The sequence below is a fragment of the Equus caballus genome, chromosome 17, assembly GCF_041296265.1.
Source record: "Equus caballus isolate H_3958 breed thoroughbred chromosome 17, TB-T2T, whole genome shotgun sequence".
Taxonomy (NCBI): domain Eukaryota; kingdom Metazoa; phylum Chordata; class Mammalia; order Perissodactyla; family Equidae; genus Equus; species Equus caballus.
Genome location: NC_091700.1, coordinates 20,512,143 through 20,535,516, shown reverse-complemented (window position 1 = coordinate 20,535,516; position 23,374 = coordinate 20,512,143).

Below are 23,374 nucleotides of genomic sequence, written 5' to 3'. Positions count from 1 at the left end.
TTCTATTACGTGGTAAAGAGTCAAAGATGCATTATGTAATCTCTACTCTGATAAAATATTAATCTTGAGGAATAATAAAAGAAAGTATAAATAACAACTTAATAGAAGGGAAAGGAATATTAAGAAATAGGTAGTCGATTCACACAAAGGAAAAAAAGAAAGAGAGAAAAGGAAATAACAAAAATAAAAGTGGGTCAAATGGAAAAAATGAAAAGATGATACATATAACCCAAATATATCAGCAATTGGATTAAATGTGAAAAGGCTAAATACAACAATTAAAAGTCCAAGATTCTTAGACTAGATTAAAAAAATAAAATCTAACTATATTTGCTTATAGCAGAATCACTGTAATAGATGCACACAAAAGTTTAAAAGAATGGAAAAAGCATGTATCACGTAATCGCTAACTAAAGGAAAGCTCATGTACCAGTGTACTATCAGGCAAAGTAGACTTTCAGTAGGGCGTAAATAGAGATAAAGAAGCATATTTTATTATGATAAGCAGTAAAATATAATTGTAAATCTCTATGTATCGATTAATATTTTAAATATATAAAATATAAATAATATGAATAAATAATAATTGATGTAAATAAAATAAAGAACAAAATAAATAAATAGCAGGTAAAGATAGATGAAAATGGAAGGAGATACAAGCAAGTCTACAATCATACGGGGAGGGTTTAACATACTTCTCTTTTTTTTTCTTTTGAGGAAGATTAGCCCTGAGCTATCATCTGCTGCCAATCCTCCTCTTTTTGCTGAGGAAGACTGGCCCTGAGCTAACATCTGTACCCATCTTCCTATACTTTTTATATGTGGGACGCCTACCACAGCATGGCTTGTCAGGTACTGCCATGTCTGCACCTGGGATCTGAACTGGTGAACCCTGGGCCACCGAAGCAGAACATGCTGTGCCACCAGGCAGGCCCCTAACATCCTTGTCTTAATAGGTGATAAAAAAGGAGACAAAAAAACTGGACAACATTAATAAATTCGGACTAATGTAATATATAGAATACTACAACTAACAATGACATAATAAAACTTTTCTAAAGCTAGTGTAAATTTACCAAAATTGATCATATGCTGAGTCATAAAACAAATATTAATAAATTTTAAAAGATTTAAATAATTCAGGGTGTGTTTTCTCCCCACATGGTAACTAAGGTAGAAGTCAATAATAGAATGAGAAATAGAGTATCTCTAATTGTTTGGAAAGTAAGGAAAAAACTTCTAAATGGCTCCTATGTCAAGATAGAATTCAAAATGGAAATTAGAAAATATTTTTAACTGATAATATGCATATCACCACATGTGAGATACAGATAAAGGGAAATATATAGTCTTAAGAATACTTAGAAATATATAGTCCTGAAGAAATATAATAGAAAAAGGAGAAAGACTGAAAATCAGTAATCTAGCTCCCATTTGAAGAACTTAGAAAAAGAACATTAAATCACCTCCAAAGAAAGAAGCCATATACGTAAGAGAAGAAATCAATCAAGTAGAAAACAAGTACATAATGAGAAAATCAGCAGAGCCAAATAGTGATTTTAAGTGAATGATAAAATGGATAAATCCTAGTGAAATTTACCAATTAAAACAGAGAGAAAGAATAAATAACAATTACCAGGAATAAGAAAGAAGACATCACTACAGATTCTATAAATATTAAAAAGATAATAAAAGCATTTTAGAGGAAATGGACAAATTCTTTCAAAAACACAGCTAATTAGCCTCAAATCTGCCTAGAAAGAAAAAAATTGTTCAGGGACAACAGAAAGTACCTCCAAGACCTTGGTCACAAGAAGGTAGTTAATGTCAACCAAGGAAGGATTGAAATCAGGGGAATGTAGTGTGAAGGAATTGGATCATTCTGAGGATTGGTGTCATCAGTTTCCTGAAGAAGCTTTAATAAAATGGATTGTGAGAGTAAGCAATGGGGGATGTGTCTTTGGTTTCGAAAGGTGCAGAGGGGAAGAGCATTTGGGTTGATGTAGGACCATACAGCTCACTATTCATCACTCACGGATGGGCTGTTCAGGATCCAGACACACAGGAAGTCATTCCCCAGGGAACAGTCAGTGTGGTGGACTGGATAACACTCTAAAGTATGTCTATCCTGAGCAAGGAGACTGCCCAACTCCCCCTATGAATGTCAAATGGAACACCCCGGATGAAGCAGCTGATATGCTTCCTATACGAGCCATGTGGTACTGGCTTTATGATGACCCAGATATTCACCAGCTGAATACGCCCGGTACCAAGGTTATGGTAAATGCTGTGTTAAGGGGATTCCTGTTGCATTAGCACCCCGTGTAACTTTACTGCTACAAAATCAAACAGTTTGAGAAGGCTTATCAGATTTGCTATCTCAGTTTCCCCATATTGGTCTTACTGATACCAAGAACATTACAGTAATTAAGAAAATAGGGAGAGACAAAGGGGAGAGTTAAGGGACTCGATCCAGCAGAGTGGAAGTCTGTAGACAGTTATTGAAAAATGGGATGAATGAAGGAAACATTGATGGAATTGAAATTGATGCAGTGCTACCAGAAACTGAGTGATCCAATGGAACTCCTAGTTGATGTCCCAACTCTATTAACCTAGGTTTGGAGGAATTTAAGTCAGAAAGCAAAGATTGTGATGAGAAAACTGATTAGGAATTCTCTGGGGCAATGTTTAGGAAGATTAATCAAAGAAAAGGTCAATGTAGAGGCAGGGTCTTCCGGTGCCACCCCCAACTGCAGACACAAGGCCATATGCACTCGTGTGAGTACAACGGCCAGAGGGAGGGGAAGAAAATTTTCTGGGACTCCTTGATATAGCAGCCCAGTGCGATGTGATTCCAAAACCTATAGGTGAAGTCTCAATGCGGGCTAAGGTTGGATTGGGAGGATATAGAGATGCAACAGTTGATGGGATTAAGGTGAAAGTCTGGGTGAAAACTGGGGGTTTTGAACAGATTTTGTGTGAGGCGGTTGCATCTGCTTTGCCTGAGTGTATTATTGGGATGGATATTATGTCTGAATGGGGATTGCTTCCTTTACCTAATATTGTAAAACAGAAGGTACCTAAGTCCACCCTCAGGGCAGTTGTTTTTTCTTTCCCCTGGGAAAGATTCACCCTGAGCTAACATCTGTTGCCAATCTTCCTGTTTTATTTTTTTCCTCCCCAAACCACAGTACGTAGTTGTATATTCTCCATGTAAGCCCTTCTAAGTTCTTCTATGCGAGCCACTGCTACTGCATGGCTGCTGACTAACACAAAGGGTGTAGTTCCATGCCCAGGAATCAAACCTGGGCCCCCCAAGGGGAGCGTGCCAACTTTAACCACTGGGCCGTCAGGGCTGGCTCCCTCAGAGCAGTTTTAACTGGGCATGCTGAGTGGGAACCACTAGAATTGCCCAAGCCACACAAGAGGTTAACTTAAGACAATATAGAATACTTAGTGGATAATTAATTAATATTTAATTAATGGCATGCTAGAAGCTAGAGTGCTAGTACCATTGACCACAGTAGCCCTGTGCAGCCCTGAAAAAGGTGGATGACTCATGGAGACTAACGGTAGACTATCGGAGCTTAAATAAGGTCGTACTGCCCAAAGCCTCAGCCGTTCTGGACGTGGTTTCAATCAGAAAGAAAACACAGCAGCCTAAAGGCAAATGGTTTCTTTATTTAGATCTTGGAAAAGAGCCAACCATAGTTTGCCTTTAGGTGGGAAGGATCCCAATTTCCTTTTACTCTGCTGCCACAGGGCCATCTGAACTCAGCGCCATATTGTCACGGTTTGCTCAGGAGGAATTTGGACTTGATGCAGGTCTCAAGAGTAATAATACACTCTATTGATGACACTCTGATACATCAGAAACTGAAGAGCAGGCTAGGACTGATTTGAATGCAGTGGTGATGCACAGGGCCAACTGGGGCTAGTTAATAATCCCAGCCAAGGTCCAAGGGCCTGCACAGGGTAGAATCCTTAGGAGTCACCTGAGCAGGAGCCATCCAGGATATTCCACAGGTGACTAAGAATAAACTGCTGTCATTACCCACCCCTAGGACCAAACAAGAAGCCCAGAGTTTTGTTGGTTTATTTGGGTTTTGGAGAATGTTTATTCCACATCTGGGAAAATTGCTAGCTCCCATCTATAAGACTATCAGAAAGAAAGCTATATTTGAGTGGGGACTGAACAAAAGCAGGCCATGTCTGAGTGACAAAAGGTGGTAGCTCTCCTAACATCTTTGGGCCCTTATGACCCCCTCTCAGATATGATTTTGGAAGTGTCTGCTACCTGTATTCATGAAGACTGGAGCTTACAGTAAAAACCCATGAGCACTTCCCAGTGGTGACCATTGGGATTTGGGATCAGAAAATTCCAAGGTGCTGCTATCCAGTACCCACCATTTGAGAGACAATTATATTTTGCTATTGGGCACTGAGACTGCCTCAATGACTGAAGGACGTAAAATAATCATGAAACCTGAGATACCCATAATGACTTGGGTGATGTTGAAGAAACACTCTAATAAAGAAGGCAGTGGCTAGAAGAGTTCTATAATAAAATGGAAATGATTTATACAGGAGCATGCTGCCTGGGGGAATGCAAGTTGGCAACCACTGCATCCATGAGCTGGTAGCCTCTTTTCCTCCAAGACCAATTTTGGAGCCACCTGAGGAGGTGCCGGGACCATCTGCCACGTGAAGAGTGCCCTATGAACAGCCCTCAACTGAACAACAAGGAGCTGCTTGGTTTACGAATGGCAGTTCTAAGATGAATGGACAACACCCTGTTTGGAAAGCTGCCACATTAAGACCAGCAGATGGCAAGACTTAGATGGAAGAAGGTAAAAACAAATCAGCTCAGTGGGCTGAACCGCATGCTGTTTTCCTAGCAGTGATGGAAGAATTGAACAGGGGCTTTGACCAGAGGCCCCTGTTTGGATTTTTACTGACTCAGGGGCAGTAGCCAATGGCCTTGCCCTGTAATCAGGTAGATGGGCAACAGAAAACTGGACCATTATAGGGATGCCTATATGGAGTCTGGTCCTATGGAAATCACTCTGGGAATTTAAAGGGTGCATTAAAGCAAGACAAGTTGATACCCACAAGAAGAACTTGCTTTCCAGGTTTTGATGGTGATTGGAACCACCAAGTGGACTTTTTAATGCAACTCCCTTGAAATGGCCACCTGGGTCTGTGAAATTAGTGGACATGGGGGTTGCAGCCATTGTGCAGAGATGTGCTGAATCTAGACATATTCCTCTTGCACCCTCTGAGGTACAACATGACAGGAAGAATTGTTCTGTCTGCCAGCAAAAGAGACAGAGACTGCACATGGCTATGTGGCAGATTCCCTGGTGGCAAGACACTGGACATGGTTGGCAAGTGAGATTGTTGCTGGTAGCCATAGAGGGCTACAAATGGGTCCTAACGGGAATAGACACTTACTCTGGACTGGGCTTTGCATACCCGGTAGTATATACAAATGCTCAAAATACTATTAAAGGATTGGAAGAGAAAACACCATACCAAAACTTGGACCACCCAGTTTCATTTCTTCTAACCAAGGGGCACGCTCCACAGCCCATAGTGCCCAATAATGGATCAAGAGATAGCACATCAAATGGATATTTTCATGTTGCGTATCATCCTCAGAGTAATGGTTTGATAGAGAATTGGAATGGACAATTGAAACATTTGCTATCTAAAATGGGGGGAGATAAAGGCATGAGGGGCTGGCTTGCACACCTTCAAGTGTGTGTACTCACACTCAGCATGAGAGAGGTTAAGGGAGGGTCCCCGCTGGATAGATTCCTGTGCTTTTCTGGGGGATCTGGGGAAGAGGGGGTGGGGAGGATGATGATTTGACCTAACAATTCTTCCCCAACTCACCACAACTACCTTTTTCCTACCTGATGCAGTGGTCCCAGGACCAGGGATGCAACTGCAGGTGCTGGAAGCAGAGATGACGCCTAAGCAAGAAACCGTAGCTATAACTTTAAATCTTTACGTTAGAATTCCTGAGGGCCTAATGGGGTGAATTGTGCCTTCACGCCATCTGGGAAAGTGGGGGCTGACAGTGAATGCTGCTGTGCTGCCTAGTGGTGGGGACAGCCCACTGGTTCTATACCCGTGTAAACCTGCCCTACATGAGTGGGAGCGGACTGAGGGAGAAGCACTTGCTAGACTAGTTTTGCTGCCGACAATCTAGACCAGCACAGTGGCCGAATCCAACGTCTCTTGCTAAGGTGGGAAAATCTGGGTAAAAATAAATGACAAATGGAGAGAAGGAGAAATAATAGCTCAGGATAAAAGGATGAATAAATAGGGTACGCAACAAGGGAAACCCAACGTTTTATTAGTACCTCAAGAGAGGCTCAGAGCAAGAGAATACTATTCTCTCTCAGCATAAGTGTACCAAGTGCCTGGAAGGGTGGAGTTATACGTTTGCAGAGACCACCTTTTCTTGTGGAACCTGATAAGAGTAAATGGAAGCTTGCAAACCTGAGTGGTCTCGCCTTGGGAGACATTTTCATATGTCGGTCATATTTCGTATGATGATAGACTGGGTAGTTATTAAGGATGAATGAGATTCTAGTAATGTGCCAATGTCTTTTGACTTATTTGGTTATAAGAGATCCATATTCAAAGACCAGGCGTGGAATACAATATTGTGATTTATAAGAAACATACATATTTGGTCATTCAGATGAACAAAATATATTTCTTACATATATTTCTTTGTTCACAGTTCCTGGCACAGAGCTCCTAAAACCCTTAGAATTTCCAGTGAGAAGAACAGAAAAATGCCTTTTGTTACGTTAATGAGGTGACTTTGGGAAAGCTCCTAAGGACGGGGGCTGGTTGCCAATGGAGCCAACTGTGTGATCAGAGGGTTGGAACTTTCACCCCCTGACCTCCCTGAAGTGGGGATGGGCTGGAAGTTAAATCAGTTGGCAATGGCCAATGATTTACTCAATTATGCCTATGTAATGAAGCTTCCATAAAACCCAAAAGGATGGGATTCAGAGAGCTTCCACGTTGGTGAACACATGGAGATTCAGGGAGAGTGAGGCACCAGGAGAAGGCACAGAAGGTCCATGCCCCTTCCCCAGACCTTGCCTTCTGCTTCTCTTCCATCTGGCTGTTCCAGAGTTATATCCTTTTATAATAAACTGGCAATCTAGTCAGTAAAATGTTTCTGTGAGTTCTGTGAGCTACTCTAGCAAATTAATCAAACTCAAAGAGGGTATCGTGGGAACCTCTTATCTACACTCAGTAGGTCAGAAGTACAGGCATACCTTGTTTTATTGTGCTTTGCTTTATTATTGAAAATAGTGCATTTTTTACAAGACCCTCCACCAGCAAAAAGATTGCAACTGGCTGAATGGTTGGCATTTTTTAGTAATAAAGCATTTTTAATTAAGCTATGTACATTGTTTTTTTAAACATAATGCTGTCGCACACAATAGACTACAGCATAACATAACTTTTATATGCACTTGGAAACGAAAAAATTTGTGTGACTTGCTTTATTTTGATGTTTAATTTTTTCAATAGTCTGGACTGCACCCGCAATATCTCCAAGATAGGACTGTACAGGTAACTACCTGAACTTGGGACTAGCAGCAGAAAGCCAAGGTAGGGGTCCTTGGAGCCGCCAATCTGTAGCTGGCCAGTCAGAGGCACAGGGAACAATCTGGGCTTGCACCTGGCGTCTGAAGGGGCATCAAGAGGACAGCCCTGTAGTACTGCACCCTTAACCTGGATAATCCGATGCTCTATCCAGGTAGACAGTGTCAAGAGTGAGTTGAATTCTTGGGCAACTTGCTGATGTTTGAGAATTGCTTTTTGGAGGTATGGAGGAACCCCCCCCCCCCCACACACACACATTGGAATTGGGAGAAGATACCAAAAAAGACAGCATCTACTAAGTTGAGCATCTGCATACATTATGACCCAGGAACTCCAGTTCTAGACTGTGAGTAATAGAAAGACATACGGACGTTCATTAAAAGGTACTTAAAAATTCATAGAGGTAATATGCATAATAGCCCAGGCCTGGAATCCTAATGACCATGAGTAGTAAATCAGAGAAATAAATTGTGGTATATTCATGGAATGAAATACTATCCAGCAAAAAGCATGAACAAAGTGTTGTTACATGCATGAACATGTTTGGATGCCAAAACATGATGTCAAAACAAAGAGTCTATAATATACGATTCCATTTCCACAAAGTTATTAAGCAGGTAAAGTTAATATATGGCTTTATAAATTATGGTAGTGGTTACTTTTGGGGGTAGCAAGAGGGATGGACCTTCTCGGAGGACTTCTGGCCTGTGAGCAATGTCTGATCTCTTTTTGATATGGGCGTTGGTATATAAAAATGCTCCTTTTCTAAAACTTAATGGATCTCTACACCTCCTCAATAAAAATTTTAGTTAAAAAAATTCAAATGGGAAAGGAGATACAGAAATCTTTCCTGATGGGAAATAGACTACTTTGAATTCACATCAAATGTGAAGGCAATTAGAAGCGTCTTTCTCCTTGACCAAGTCTGTCTCCATGCAGCTGTAATAAATGTTTCAGTAGCAGAGGTTGACCATAATAAGCACTTTTGTAGGCTCAGAGCCAAACCCAGATAAGCCTCAGGAGGACTTTCTCCAACTTCTTAATTTAAAAATGCAGTATTCATTTTAAAGGCTAATTTTAGCCATCCTATTAAATGGGCTGCACGAGGCTGTTATCCTCACCTTTCCCAATGTTTACTAATCCTTGGAAATAATTGAAAGCAATTTTACAGAAGCATGAAATGACGTTTTTATGGATTTTCATCTATATGAAGTGGGCTTCAAAATTATATTTGATCCTGAGTAGATTACCTACTTTTATTTTTCCAACATCATGTAGTCCCTTATTTTAACTTTACTAAGTCTCATATGTTGCTCTCAAAAAGATTTCCAAGAAGTAATTGTGAAGCTATATGTGAGATTATACAATTTTCTAATTCCCAACTAAAAAGTATATAATTATGCTTATCCTGAAAAATTTCCTATCATTTCTTGGTGGACTGTCTATCTATGGTATGCCATTAATTTTTACGTTTAAATTCTTTTTATTATATAAGTAATATGTGACAACATCTTTGCTTCTGTTCATTTAATATAGTAATATATGCACACATGAACATACAAACACACATACATAAACACACACACACACACACACACACATTGTAGTAACCCCCTTCCTCCATCCTTAATCCACTCCCCTGCCCGGGGGTCTTTCTATGAGCTGCCTAACTATACAACATCATTCCTGAAATGACTTATGCTTGAAAATGTGCAGTGTCTTCAAATCCCAGAGTGTCATTTAACCATACCATTTTCTATTTTTCACATGAAAAATAAATCTTCTCTGAAAAGAATGATCTATCTTCAACTTGCTTCATAGTGGTAGTAGTAACAAGTAACATTTATTGTGTCTCGATAGGGACAACTTACCAGCACTTTACAAAAGCCGTCTGATTTTATCCTCCCAACATCCTATGTGTTGGGTATGTGCTATCTCCAATACAGAAATTCTTTCAGAGAAAGGAGAGTAAATACCCAGAGTCACAATGATTAAGTGGCAGATGTGAATTTTGAATTCATGATTTCTGACTCCAATATCCCAATTAACCCATGGCTCCATTAGGGGGATTCTTACCCTGAGCTTCTGTGATCCTCGCATTTGACTAGAACGTTCAGAGCAGTTTAAGAGTTTCGGTGGTCATAATGGCACCCGTGTGTCACTTGGTATAATCAGCTATCTCAAAGTTAAAAAAGTACCATCATAGCTCCCGATATGTATACAAGTAGTTAATGGCAATTTGGAAAAAGTTATCTAAAGAAGTAATGAGTTGTATTTTATTATGGTTAAGTAACAAAATAAGCTGTGAAAACCTGAGTATATCTGGCCTATAGATAGCCTCTGTGATAATTATGGAAGACACTCTTAGTTATTACAAATTTTTCCATTCTCAGCCACTCCCACTGCCTGCACTTGGCAAACGGTGTTTCCTAACACCTTTGAAGTTCAGGGCAAATATGGGACTGACTTGGCTAAGGAAATGTGAGCAGAGCAGTATTTTTGAGCTGCTGAGCATCTCGTCGGGCTCTCTTTACGATGGGACACTCTGAAGCCTTGGGCTGTGCTGTCAGCTTTACAGGATGGGAGAGCATGTACTATACACCAAGCACTATTCAGCTCCTTCAACGACTCTATGAAGTAGGTGCTATTATTCCCATTTTGCCAACGAGGAAATATGCTCTAAGTCACACAGCGAAGACATGGTAGAGATCGCATTTGAATTGGGGCAATCTGTGCACAGACATGTAAGACTGTCTGGGAGAAAAATGTGTTTCAGGGAAGTTAAGTGAGTTCTAAAGAGCACACAGCTAGAAAGTGACTGTAGCGAGACTTGACAGAATGACCTGACTTCCAGTTCTCTGAGGTTTTGCGAAAGTCCTTTGTTAAAAGGTCTCTAGTGCCCTTTGGAGACTACTTACAGAGTTGGTAAATGCCTGCAGAGATTCCTGAGAAGTAAACCCAGGGCAATTCAATTATTTCTCTCTCGCTCTTTGTGTTTTTGGTAGGAATTAGTCTTCAAATCTGTCATTTAATTTTCCTTTTGTTTAACTTTGCTAATTAATAATAACCTGTAAATAATGATATGATGACGCAAATGGTACCTCTCAGGAGAGTTACACATGCTTTCTAATTTGTTTCCTTTTTCTAGATACCTAGAAAACTGCAAAATCCTAGGTTAGTAATATTTCCTTCAGAGTAGCAGAAATCCGAAGAATTAAATTATTAACTGGGATTTTTTTTTTTACTCTTTTGTCATATTATAGAATTATGTAGCTGAAAGGAAGGGAGGTTAGTCTTTCCCAGTAGATAGTCTAATATCTAAATCAATTTAGCTTGTTTTCCAGTCTTTAAAAACTATATAAGCAACATAAAAATCAACTCAACAATTCGTTTTATATCTCTGAGACTCCTACAGGAATTCCTTCACCTTAGAGGCCTTTCAAGTTCCATTCCTCATCTGCTCACAGGTTGTCCTTGCCTACAAAGCCTTGTTCCTGTGCTATTTCCTTTCTGTCTGCACAAATTCTCCTGTTCTTAAAGTCCAGCAGAAGCTCTTCTCCTTAAACTACTCTGTGTCTATTCGTTTTAGCTCCTGGGATCAATTCTTCTGCACTATTCCTGGAGACAGTAGCATCTACATTATTTATTAAATGGCTTTTGGGTGGCTTCCCTTGCCTGGTTATCTTTTGATGTCTTTTCCCCCCGAAGATGTAAGCTTCTTAAAGAGCTGGCTTGTGTTTCTGTATATACTAAAGACCCTAGTGCGGGACTGTGAATGTAATGAGCATAAACACACGTCTGAGATTCACTGCTGGAGAGTCACCTCCTCTACACAGTGGGATCTTATAATCAAAAGTTGCTTCTAAGTGATTTTTGTATACTACAGTCCGCTATTAGTATATACTGCCATAAGATGTTACATTATTAATCAAGCAAACAACTGACCCTTGGTTATACCTTGAAAATATCACCAATGTTTCTTTTATGACATCTTTTAGAATATAAAAATGCTGAGATGCAAGCTATGCTTTCTCTTGTTTTCCCTACCAGCATATCAGAAACCCTTGTGTTCCTTTCCAAACACAAATCCCCTCCACCTTCTGAAGGCTCCGCCTACCCTATATTTTGATAATTAGTTCCTTTCTTCTCTTAATCAATTTGTAATTTATATTTTGGTTGTCCTTTTTTAAAAACATTCTTTCTTGTTTTGCCTTGTATGCTCAGGTGATCGGCTATTGTTGGCTCTTAGAAAAGTATTTGTGGAATTTATTTAACACCTCAAGTAAAGGCGCACTTCTCCAGATAAGCCTTGCTTTTGCTTCTGGAAGGCTTTTAGAAACACTACCGGCCTAGAACATCTTTAAATTGACGTTGGGTCTTGAGTATAGTTGGACCACCCAAGCATGTGAATTGGGCCAACTTGAGTCACAGCTTCTCCAGGTTGCTCTGTACCCCTTTCCACCCTCTGGTACCAAGGCAGCCTCCTAGGCATTTCCCGAGAGGTGGGAAGTCAGAGTGTGTTCACTTCTGGTTCACTTTCTCCCTGAGTTCTAGCTTCAGGGGAACCCTGCCTTTGGAGGGACCGGGTTTCCAGTTAGACTGAATATGATGGGCAGGCTGTAGCTTTTGATCCGTATCCTTTGGAGGGGCCGGGTTTCCAGTTAGACTGAATATGATGGGCAGGCTGTAGCTTTTGATCCATATCCTCATCACCCTAAGAGACCCTCAAGACAAAAATTTAGCTTCATCTGTGTCAGCAAATGCCCGGAGGTTAGGGCTGATTCAGCACTCAGCTTGACGTCTTCGGTCTCTGTTTTCACTCAGATTTTGGACTTAATAACTTTTAACTTTTAAACACTAAGTTCCTCAGCACCTAAAAAATCTCTTTAAAAAAGTTGTATCTACATTTTGAGTATAACTCTTCAGTTAATTTCACAACCATATATTTAATAACAATAGGTATTCATTTATTAACAAATGTATATGAGAACTTATTGACATGGGCCAGATATGCTTAAATTTACTAATAAGAGAAAACCAATGTTTATGAAAACACGGAGGGTATTATATTGCTATTTCACAAACAAAATTCTTGGTGAGATGGAGGTAAACTAATGGCAAGGAAATGGCTAGTTAGCATCTTTCTAGAGTACAAACGTGTCTTCAAGGTTTCACGTCTTCCACGACCAACCTGTTAACACATAGCAATAATCCAAGACTTCCACCTTGGTGATGACGTCAATAGGATTCCTTTCCCTTAGTGTTCAGAATGCCCCCATCCCTCAGCAGGAATCTGCAGACCTTACCATGAGACACGCTAACCCCTGCTGTCGATCACGCTCCTTCGGAGACTCCTGGTGTCTCAGGGCCTCACTCTCTCTTGAGTCAGTGACGCCCCCAACACTCTGGTCTCAGAAGACACAGAGCCACCTCATGGCAGAGATGAGGCTAGACCACAGCAGTTTCCCAAATGTTCGCTGAAAATCTGGAATGACATAAGAACAGCACAGTTCAGAACAACCTGAACAACCTGAAAGAACAACTTGAAACTGGACGTCAGGTGTACCTCCTCTTAAGATCCAATGGAAAGACCATTTCCTAGGGATTGCCCCACCGGTGACTCCCCTCCTAAGCTAGGAAGCAGCGGGGTTATTCCTATTCCAACTCGAGGCCTCTCCCTCATCCCACCTCTCCCGGAGTCTTATAGCCCCAGCTTCCTCTGCCTTTTCCTGGACCCACTATACAAAGGCGTAACCAATTATGCAACATAATTTCTCTAGAGGCGCTGCCCGACTGATCTTGAATATAGCCTCTTACAATATTATGCAAATCAGTATAGCCACTACTTGTCTCAGCCTCTCTGTTCAAGAATAGACTTTATGCCTTAATTATACACAGAAAAAAAATCCCTTTATGGGACCCCACCCACAAGAAAAAGACAAGTCTTCACCAAATATTGAGTTATTGCTACCTCACAAAGCAGAAATATCCACTCTATTGTCAGTGCTGGTCATCTGCTGCTGCCGCCACTGGTTACCTACGTTCTAGTAGGTTACAGAAATACTTGCACTAGAGCTGGGCTCCTTTCCTTTGCCCTAGCCCGCACTACTCCCCTTGGTTTATATTTTTTCATAGCACTTACCACCATCAGACTGCTTTATTATTTATCAAAAGTCTTTTCCTAATAGATTGTAAATGATCCTATAACAGGGTTTTATGGGCTGAATTGTGGCCCCCCTCACCCCCCCGCCCCCCGCCAAATTCACATGTTGAATTTCTAACCCCCAGTACCTCAGAATGTGACCATATTTGGAGACACAGCACTTACAGAGGTAATTAAGTTAAAATGAGGTCATTAGGATGGGCCCGAATCCAGGTTGACTGGTGTACTCATAAGAAGAGGAAATTTGGACACATAAAGAGGGAAGACACATAAAGAGGGAAGACGATGCAGAGACACAAGGGAAAGATGGCCATCAACAAGCCCAGGAGACAGGTTTGGAGCACATTTTCCCTCACACCCTCGGAAGGAACCAACACTGCAACACCTGACCTCAGATTTCTAGCCTCCAGAACTGTAAAGGAATACACGTCTGCTGTTGAAGCCGCCCTGCCTGTGGTACTTTGTTATGGAAGCCCTAGGAAACGACACAGAGGAAGTTTCTGTTTTATTTCTGTATCCTCTTGATGGAAAAAGAGTAGTAAATAAGAAACAAAAGAAATAAGTCAAAAGAAAATATTAAAGATGGGGCAGAAATCAATTAAATATAGAGAGAAATATATTCTTAAATACCAATAAGTGTTTATTGTACCAGCTAACCAAGTCAAATTTATGGCAATATTGATGAAGAATAAAAGAGAGAATGTGGGGCTGGCCCAGTGGCATAGTAGTTAGGTTTGTATGCTCTGCTTCTGCAGCCTAGGGTTCATGAGTTTGGATCCTGGGCACAGACCTACACACCACACAATAAGCCTTGCTTTGGCAGCATCCCACATACAAAGTAGAGGAATATTAACACAGACGTTAGCTCAGGGACAATCTTCCTCAAGTGAGGAGAGGAAGATTGGCAACGGATCTTAGCTCAGGGCCAATCTTCCTCACCAACAAAAAAAAAAGAGAGAGAGCGAGAGAATGAAAATCAGAGAACTCTTGCAGGCTTTGCTAATAATTGTGTGCTGCAAACTGAGGAGCACAATGAATGTACAACACCCTGTACCCAGGGTTCCCAAACAAGGTGTCCCAGACACCTGGCTAGAGAGTGTTGAATGCTGTACTGACTACTCTACTATTGTGACTCCCCAAATAAGAATGTTTTCATATATCCTCAGCAACAGGAAAACAATTCACAAGACTATAAATGCAAACCCCAAAATGTAAACATTCATGCAAAAGGCTACATGAAAATACTCCCCCCAAAACTATTTTCTTTCGTAGTAAGTTTATGAGTAATGTCCCCAAGTTTTCTACAGTGAGCATGAGTTTATCTTAAATAGGGAAAAAGTCATAAAATTTATTTTTAGAATAATCACATAAAGTGCCTAGAAAGAGAGTCTGCAAAACCAGAGTGCAGAAGTAGACTATCAATGTGCTTCCTGCAAAGTGTTCATGTGAGGCCATGTGTTCGATAAAGGACTTCTCTGAATTGAAATATTCATACACTGACAGATCAGTATCATTGAAGCAAATATGAGACTTGGGAAGTCTCAAGTGCTGAACACAGAGATACAGGATGCTGAACATTTTGACTTCTCTGGAAATTATTTAAACTCAGGAGCTCAGCCCTGAAGAAAAGCTGATACATTTGCCTTTTGAGAACAAGTGCTATTTCCAAAAGAAATGTTTCTATTTCTGTGGGAAACAAAAACATATTATATATTTTAACCAATTCCATGGAAATTAGCTTCTCTTTAATGTCATCTATTGAGTTGAGAAGATAAATGAGAAATATTCTAATTAAATTGTCCCAAAAAGCCCATTGACTAAATATTCAATGGTGGAGGAAACAATCACACGGAACTATATTTTGTTTCCAAATATGTGAAAAATGCGTGGCAGTCTTCAGTATGCTTCAAATACAAACTGCTAGGTTTCCCACACTGTGAATAAACGTCAGCACGGGAAGAAAAATGTATGACGGTAACTGTACAAAGGCAAGTCAACCTAATAAGACTGAAGGGTACAGTGAGGAAATAAAACTTACTAGAGAAGGAAGGATTTAATCAACCGACATTAAAGTACCTTCTCTATGTAACACCTTCTTCCAAACATTAAGAAATGCTGTCTAAGCAAGATTTTGTCACCACTCTATTTGCCTGAAGAAACTAAAGTTATGAGATCACGTGAAACGAACAAAATGAAAAGTTTGACAAATCATCTCATGAATTAAATCTAAGAGGAAAACCAAAGTGGAAAATAAATTCTTTCATCTTTACATTAGCAGCTGTGTAACAGTTTGAAGAATTCAGATGACAACTGACAGGTTTTTATGAATTTAATTTTGTTTTATATCAATCCCCATAAGATGTCCTACCCATCCTAACACACACATGCTATTCTCCTTTCCCTGCTTTATAGTTTTCCAAAGCACTAATCACTGCCGTATTTTGTATTTATTTGAGTATTTATTTACTGTCTCCCCCCACTAGAATATGGGTTCTATGAGATCAAAGGCTAGAGTAGAAGTATGTATAATTATTGAAAAAAGTTTCTCAATCAAAGAGGTACTTTGGGGCATCATATGTTTAGAGGTTGTATCTAAGTCCAATTGAGTCAAGGAGTTTTAGAACTGATTAGAACTATTTTGGAATCCCCATATTTGACAAGTACCATTTACAAGGTGAAGATTTCAATTTTAAAGAGGATCCTTAAATTTTATTGAAAATATTTTATATTTCAATATTTTAAATTTCCTGTTCTTAATGCAATAAAAAAACTCCTGATGATATTGTTAAATGTATTGCTTATTTAATCTAACCAAAAGTTAAGTTTTGGAATGAGAATATAGGTAGAAATGTTCATGTTTCTCTAGTAAGAGCTTTCTGAGAGGCCACCTCCTAAGTCTGTAATTCGGGGACCCACAGATTCCCCAGGCAGGAGGCCACCAAGAACCTGGAATGAGTTATCGAAAGCTTTTTCACAATACCCCTTGGAAAACTTACACCCATGTCTCTGGCCTCAGCATTGCAAAAGGTTCTTTTCTTTCCCTAGAAGCAACCTTAGGCAGCTTCCTTTTATTTGAATAATTCTTTTGAGAGACTTTCTTTCTTTAATTGACTAATTAAGTTAAAGGCCACAATATAGTCCTGGAAAAACTTTCCTTCTAAAAACAGCATTTTGGCCTTTAAGAGTTCCAAAAAATGGCCTCCTCTACACGAGTGCCATTGAGCTTGGCACCTGACCTGTTCCAGCCACATGCAGTATGTTTCTTTCAGCCCAAAATGGGAGAGGAAGACACGAAGCCAAAATCGGCCAGCCTTTCTCTTCTCCCAACTTACTGATTTCCAATGAACGCCCTAGGGACTGGCTGCTCAGTTGTGAACTCAGCAAAGCACATTTGGCTATGAGTGAAAACAGTTGGAAAGTGTTAGTTGCTCATCCTGACCTGCAGATCCTCTCTGCATGAAAAAGAAAGTGGCCCAACACGTTTCTATGAAGTTTTAGGTGGATTTGACCTTAGTCAGGCTCAGAGGGAAAGGCAGTCTTCTAAGATTTCCAGAAATCAGTGCTTCACATCCAGCTGGAAACAGCACACGAACAGTTGAACATAGGTCACAGGTCTACTCCCAGCTGAAAACCCTTAAACACAGCAAACTAAGTAAATGTGCCGTGGTATTTATTTATGATGTTTATTGCACTCACAGAACCGTGGGATAGGATAGTAGCCTGGGAGATTATCTTCTGGTAATGATGCAATTGCAGCTCAGCACTGCACAGCTGATAAGGTAACCGGCAGTGTCCTCCCAAAGATGACGGGCTTTGAGATTGCCTGTCTGTCCTGATCATGAGTGCCCATTATAGTGTGGAAATCCCCCAGCCCACTACAGCTAACGCATAGCAATTCTTTACCTTTTCTTGCAAAACCCATTGTTTTGATATCTTGATGGATGTGACCCATTTAGACAGTAAGCAAGGCCTTTCTTGTAAGGAATGACATGGCAGGTCCTTCTTTAAGAGAGCTGCCAAGAGGTCATAGGACAGAGCTTCAAAGAGGTCACAGGAGTTAACAGTCAGAGCATCCACGGGCTCTCCCTGACGGTAGCTAGCATATCATTAAACACCTCTTTTTGCTGTACTTCACTCATCAGAAAATCGAAGTCATAATCTCTTTTACCGTAGAAGAATTGAACAGAAACTTACCTCTAAATCTTTGCTGGTAAAACTAAGCAATAAAAGATTTCTATGAGCAATTATTGCATATGCTTGACCATACTTCTCTTTCTTTCCTGTTTCCTTACCGTCAATGACCAAATTATGACAACTCCACTGGTACCTCTCCCCTCTTTTCCGTTTTCACTGCCATCATCCTTATTCAGGATCTCACTATTTATTATTGAAAATCACTGCAACAGCTTAGTCATTGGGCTTTTGCCCAATACACCTCCAGGCACTTTCCCTTCTACTTCGTGCTAAACACCACACCAAGGTTTATTTTCCTAAAGCATTCCACTGATATAAACTCTCTGATAGATGTCCACTGCCTATCAAATTGAGTAGGTTACCTTAGTTTTATATTCAAGACTTCAATGTCTCATTCCTCCCAGCCTGAACTTCTTGTATATCCATTATCCTTTTCCTTATATTTAGTTTTAGCTCCAATTTTTGGAAGATGCCTGTGCTTTTGGTCCAGCTCAGATTCGATCATTGGGTTCTAGAAAAACACCTTGAGATTTTAAGCAATAAAATGATGTGGTCATCCCCTGTGCTTGTCAAGTGTGAGGACTTGAACTTGACAATAGAAGGAGAAATGGAGAGAGAAGAGATGAAGCAAGAGAAAGGCACCAAGGGAAAGAATTTCTAGAAATCACAATATTTGATAAGGAGGAATGACTTAAAAATGAGAGAAACACACAACTTCCAGAATTCCATGTTCTATTTGAACTCTTTAAGAATGTTTTTATGGCAGGCCTTTCAAATAAACCATGAATTGGTTAAGTCGTATGTTTTTCAGTTTTAAATGGCATGTGTATTATTTCATTTTAAATGCCACTCAAACTCACATGACCTCATTTTTGCACTAATCCCCCATCCCCAACATTTATCATCTTTTAACCACAGGCCTATCAGATAATCTGATTTACTTCCTCAAAATATTTTTAGTACCCAAGTCGGTATGAGCCAAGTCATCAAATGGTAGATTCACAGTTAACTATTATTCAATCACTGATGGTGGGGCACAGAGAAAAATACATTTTCTTCAAGTCACTTAAAGCAAAATGGTGAGCATACAATTCTTATTCTTTGTATCTGTTTTAACAGACACAGGATAGTTTACAAAAAGACTAAACAAGGTATAGCTATTCTATGTTATGTGACCAGAACAGTTGGCTACACGGTCAGTGCTCAATAAAGGTTTGTTGAATAAGTAAGATATTCCTCAAAGTTTTAAAGTGGCAAATAGCAAGAGTACCATTACAGAAAAACAGGTGCAATTGTTCCCACTTCCACCTCAGAACGGGCAATGGATAAAGAAATTTCCAGCTTATTTGGACCATTGCTTTATTTATAAAAATAGCATGTGTGTGGGTGGTTTGTTGTTAAATTTCTTGAAATCTCTACTTAGGAAAAAAATTTGATATATGAGAGTTTACTTATTGGCCAATACAAGGGTTAGGAAAATGTTAGGCTGCAGCTTGCTCCCTGAGTGAATATGGTTCTGATTATTTCTCAGGAATTAGAAAATAAAGAACACTAGAGGCCAGGAATTCTACAGTGAAAATTCTAAATATCTGGTGAAATGTGTCTTACAAACTAAATCCCAGACTCTTTTCAGAGCACTTAATATACTCTCAAGAGTGAAATGTGTTTGTTTTTAGCAAAGTAGATTAGCTTACATCTTGTGATGGGAAAAGTCTATGTAATACAGCCTGTCCTTCAGCTCTCGTTTCGGAGCAGTTCATTTGGGTTGTATCTTTTGGCCATAGTTGTGGATCTCAATTTTCTTCACTGTCTGAGTGTTAAATCGTTTTCTGTCTGCTGTCAAGTTGTCTCCTTTGGTTCCCAGGCCCCCTCCTCTTTTTGTATGCCACTCACTTATTTCCAAGGTCAGGTTGAATCCATCTTTAGTTTTCTCTCTTTATTCACGTGCCTCAAAATGTCGCATTGCTTCATGTACCTGATTACCAAGCGTGTTCAGTTTCAACTTAGAAGATAAATTATTGGACTATAAATCTTGGGATCAAATTTTGTACAAAACTACATGTTCAATGGACAAGCCTAGGTCTTTTAGAGCTCAAAAAGAGTAGAGTAGGCATTAGCTCAAGAGACAAGTTTAGAATGATAACTATTTCCAGTAGTTGGATGATTTGGAGGGCAACCTTTTAAGTCCCTTCTATGCCTTCCAAAGCCTGGAGAAAGCTACCATTCCCAAGCTCGCAGGCTGCCCCATCAACTCTTCCAGATGGAACTGCCCCCGCTAACCCAGGCCTACTCTCATTCTTTCTCATGGCAAATGGTCCAACAGATGTTTCCTAGAGGGCTGTGGTGGCTGGAAGATTGATTTTCTGGCTTACTGGGCTGCTAACATAGTATCTTGAAAATTATATCATGTGGATTATAACCCTTATGCTTTTCTAAATGGAACTTCACACTTGTTTGGAAGAGGATATGTGTCTATATGGAATTTCTTTGGCAATAACCTTTATTCTTGCTTCCAAATCAAGAAGGGCAACTTCAAATACTAGAAGACAGACTTGAACATGATTCAGTCCCCCAAAGTGCAAGATCTTCACCACAAAACACTGTTATGCAGCTCATCACAGATATTTATCATATCAAAGTCCAGTGAGTAAACTGTATTGTCTCCTGATGAAAAGTGTGATAGTTTATCAAGACTATTTTGAATTCTAAGCCTGCTCTGCAACCAGCTTGCACAGCTTCAACATGTGGATAACAATAGCTAACACTGACATAGCATTTACTCTATACAAAGAGCCCTTAACAACACTTTACATATGTGAACTAATTTAATTTGTTCATAACAACCACCCTATGATAGAGGTGTGATCAGGTTCCCCTGTTGAAGGTGGGGAACTAGTGCACTGAGAGGTGAAGAATTTGCCCCAAATCCAAGAGCTAGTAAGGGCTGGAATCGGGATTTGAATCCATCAGCATCAATCCAAGATTAACGATTTCACTATGTTCCACCTCTATAAGCTTTCTTTAGCCCAATTCAAATATTTGTAAATCACCAATGTAAATTTTTTCTTTAAAAAAAGAAGTTGGGGGGCCGGCCCGGTGGCACAGCAGTTAAGTTTGCACGTTCTGCTTCAGCGGCCTGGGGTTCGCTGGCTCAGATCCCAGGTGTGGACCTATGCACCACTTGTCCAACCATGCTGTGACAGGTGTCCCACATATAAAAAAATAGAAGAAGATGAGCACAGATGTTAGGTTGGGGCCAGTCTTCCTCAACAAAAAGAGGAGAATTGGCAGCAGACAGTAGCTCAGGGCAAATCTTCCTCAAAAGAAAAAGAAGAAGTTACAGGATTGATCCAAACAAAACAATTATCATTTCTACTCCAAGCACTCATAGTTTTACTAATTTTAAACTAAGGGGGTTAAATTAATATTTATAATAGACCAATCTGTGGGGAAAATACTACAGATTAAGAATCTGAGGAGTACAAGACAGGAGACAGAAATGTATTTTGGGGACTATGGCTACTGAGACAAGAGTTGTCAAGGGCCTGAAGTAAGACAATATTACTATAGTAGGAAAATTCCTCATGTCCTCAGAGGTGCAGCCAGCATCTACTGCTTCCTCTCTGCTTCACCACTTACCAGCAGTGTGCCCTTGGGAGGCTACTGAACTTCCCTGTGCCTCAGTGTCTCTATCTGCAAAATGGTGATAAGAGTAATATCTGACGCATAGAATTGTTGTGAGGATGAAGTGAAATAACACATGTAAACCACTTAGAACAGTGGCGAGCACATAGTGGCCACTCTATCCTACTACTGCGACTACTATTATTGTTGAGTAGATATGGGCATTAAAGATAAAAACATGCAGAATGGCTGCCAGTTTCTTACTTGAGTGACTCTGAAAATAGTGGCATCATTCATTGAAAACAAAAATAGGGAGGGGCCAGCCTGGTGGCATAGTGGTTAAGTTCATGTGCTCCACCTTGGCAGCCTAGGGTATGCAGGTTCGAATTCCACTACTCATCAAGCTATACTGTGGTGGTGCCCCACACACAAAAAATAGATGAATATTGGCACAAACGTTAGCTCAGGGGCAATCTTCCTCAAGTGAAAAGAGGAAGATTGGCAACCAATCTTATCTCAGGGCCAATCTTCATCACCAAAAATAATTAAAAAACAAAAAAGAATAGTCAGTAGGAAAGGAGAGATTAAACATATAGTAGGAAAGATGCTTAACTGATGGCACAGGATGCTAGAAGAAACAAAAGAGAATAGAGTCATAAAAACAGGAGGAGGTGTTGGTCTTAAGACGATAAAGGATAAATGAGATAATTGTAGAGGGAGCTATAACTACCTCTGTAGAGGAGAAGGGAGAGGTTGACCATCGTTTATATGAGAAGACTTCAGTTTCCTGGATGAATGTTTCTGAGTGGGACACAATGAAATGACAAGTGCAAGAGAGTTAAATGAGAAAGCATTCAATTGTTCACTGTAATGAGTCAAGAAGGAAGGAAGTGAATGAGCCTAGGTGTAAATTAAAAATTTGATACGGTAGAGATAATTTAAGAGTAAAGAAACTAGAGGCCTCCAAAGGACAATGAACAAGTATAGTGAACATTAAAATATAAGACAGAAGGATAGAAACTTGTCATGGAAGAGTTTGAATTTTCTGACATGGAGTCAAAGCGTGAAGGGAGTTTGAAAGAAGGGGAAGGGGGAGGTTGATAACCCTGATGGTGTCAGAGAAGCTAAATGCTGGAGTGTTGGCTACTTTGGCCATGTGAACATTGAAATTGGACAGATGGGTGGTGCAAGGTGGGCTATAGAAGATGATTGTGACCTAGGTACTAACGTCTTCAGTAATGACCAAAACGTGCATAGCTTCAGTACAACAATAAGGAGGATTAAAGGCTGGAAAAGTTGGGGAGTAGTAATTTAGAGAGAAAGTAGTTTTACCTAAAGACACAAGAACAATTCTTCAGAAATAGCATTGAGGAGCTCAAGGAATACCAATCCCTCTCCGGTCTTTGAATAGACCAGGAGATTTTTACCTCAGAGGGCAGCAGAAAAGGAGAAATTTAAGGGTGGAGTCAAGATTTCTTTGTGTGATGGAGGGAAAATTCTGTGACAGGTTGGTAGCATAGAGCAAGAATTTATTGTGAAAGTGGACTCTCAGAGGGCACAGGTGAAAGATTAAAAATTGGGAAGAGTCGGGGCCAGCCCTGGTGGTGCAGCAGTTAAGTGTGCGCATTCTGCTTCGGGGTCTCAGGGTTTACAGGTTTGGATCCCAGGTGTGGAAATGGCACCGCTTGGCACGCCATGCTGTGGTAGGTGTCCCACATATAAAGTGGAGGAAGATGGGCATGGATTTTACCT